Here is a 1,848-nt window from a genome sequence, read left to right on the forward strand (position 1 = left end):
TTGTGCCACCTCTTATTTCCCCTTGACTTCCACCTTTGAAGTCTCATTCTTTGGATGCTCCTCCCCCATGCCTTCAAACATGTCTGTATCTCTGTATCTGACACAGATGAGGACGGTCCTCTTTTGAGCTTCTAAATCTAGGGTGGGCAAGGCAGGTTGTGACAGTAGGCAAAAAAGGCACTTGCAGCAAGGTAGAATAGCACTTCAGATGGAAGTAGAGGAGAGTCCACTCAACCTTCCCCCTTAATCCCTCTCCTCCTCCCTCTCTCATGCGTTCAAACATTTGGAATCAGCCTGGTACTGATAATGGGGGAAAATAGATGTCAGATTATCTGAATGATGCTACTTACCTGGATAAGAACTTTTGTTCATTTGCTTTTGTTCCCTTTTTTCTACCCCTCTCCCAGCCCCACAGCACTTATGTACATGTCTGTAATTTCTTTATTTCTATTGATGTCTGTTTCCCCTCTCTATACTCATTATGGGCGGGAATCAATCAATCAATCAATCACATTTATTGAGCACTTACTGTGTGCAGAGCACTGTACTAAGTGCTTGGGAAGTACAAGTTGGCAACATATAGAGACAGTCCCTACCCAACAGTGGGCTCACAGTCTAGAAGAGGGAGACAGAGAACAAAACCAAACATACTAACAAAATAAAATAAATAGAATAGATATGTACAAGTAAAATAAATACATAAATAAATAGAGTAATAAATATGTACAAACATATATACATATATACAGGTGCTGTGGGGAAGGGAAGGAGGTAAGGTGTGGGGGATGGAGAGGGGAATGCCACTGTTTATCATTGGACTGTATTTTCCTAAGCACTTAGTATAGTGCTCTGCACACAGTAAGCACTTAATAAATATGACTTAATGAATGAATGGATCCAGTATCACTTTGTCTTATGTCATCAAGTCATCTCCGACCAATAGCGACGCCATGGAAACATCTCTCCCAGAACACCCCATCTTCATATGCAATTGTTCTGGTAAAAATACAGAAGTGGTTGTCCATTGTCTAAACCATTTCTAGACTGTGAGTCCATTGTTGGGTAGGGACCGTCTCTATAGGTCGCCAACTTGTACTTCCCAAGTGCTTAGTACAGTGCTCTGCTTAGTAAGCACTCAATAAATATGATTGAATGAATGAATGAATGAATTGCCTTCTTCCACATAGTCAACTTGAGTCTCAACCCTCTACTTTCTCCCATGCTGCTGCCGCCCAGCACAGGTGAATTTTGACTTGTAGCAGATTGCCTTCCACTTGCTAGCCACTGCCCAAGCTAGAAATGGAATGGATATGTCTTTGCTTGACTCTCCCTCCTGTATTGGAGACTGGTAGAGTACTGGAAACTCTCCAGGTGCCACCCTGAGAGGGAGTATCTGAAATGTTATCTTTAAAATTAAATACCCAAACTGCCTTTTTGTAAGCACCATTAATAAGTGAATCTTCAAAAAACTTCACACAATAATGATGATGATGATGGTGGTATTTGCAAAGTGCTTACTCTGTGCTAGGAACTGTACTAGGCGCTAGGATAGATGCAAGGTAATTGAGCCCATTGTCGGGTAGAGACCGTCTCTATATGTTGCCGACTTGTACTTCCCAAGCGCTTAGTACAGTGCTCTGCACACAGTAAGCGCTCAATAAATATGATTGAATGAATGAATTGGATGGTCCCCGTCCCACATGGGGCTCACAGTCTTAATCCCCATTTTACAGATTAGGTAACTGAGTCACAGAGAAGGTAAGTGACTTGCCCGAGGTCGCACAGCAAATAATTGGCAGAGCCAGAATTAGAACCCAGGTCCTTCTGACTCCCAAGCCCATGTTTTAT

At 42.4% G+C, this 1,848-nt stretch overlaps 1 non-coding gene across 1 annotated transcript; it reads right to left on the reverse strand.

Annotated features, from left to right (window-relative positions):
- Window positions 1–1,251: 1,251 nt before the first annotated feature.
- LOC119944197 lies at window positions 1,252–1,389 on the reverse strand. Its single transcript, XR_005455697.1, has one exon. It is a non-coding gene; the product is annotated as a small nucleolar RNA SNORA7 (small nucleolar RNA).
- Window positions 1,390–1,848: the final 459 nt, after the last annotated feature.

The sequence above is a fragment of the Tachyglossus aculeatus genome, chromosome 22, assembly GCF_015852505.1.
Source record: "Tachyglossus aculeatus isolate mTacAcu1 chromosome 22, mTacAcu1.pri, whole genome shotgun sequence".
NCBI lineage: Eukaryota > Metazoa > Chordata > Mammalia > Monotremata > Tachyglossidae > Tachyglossus > Tachyglossus aculeatus.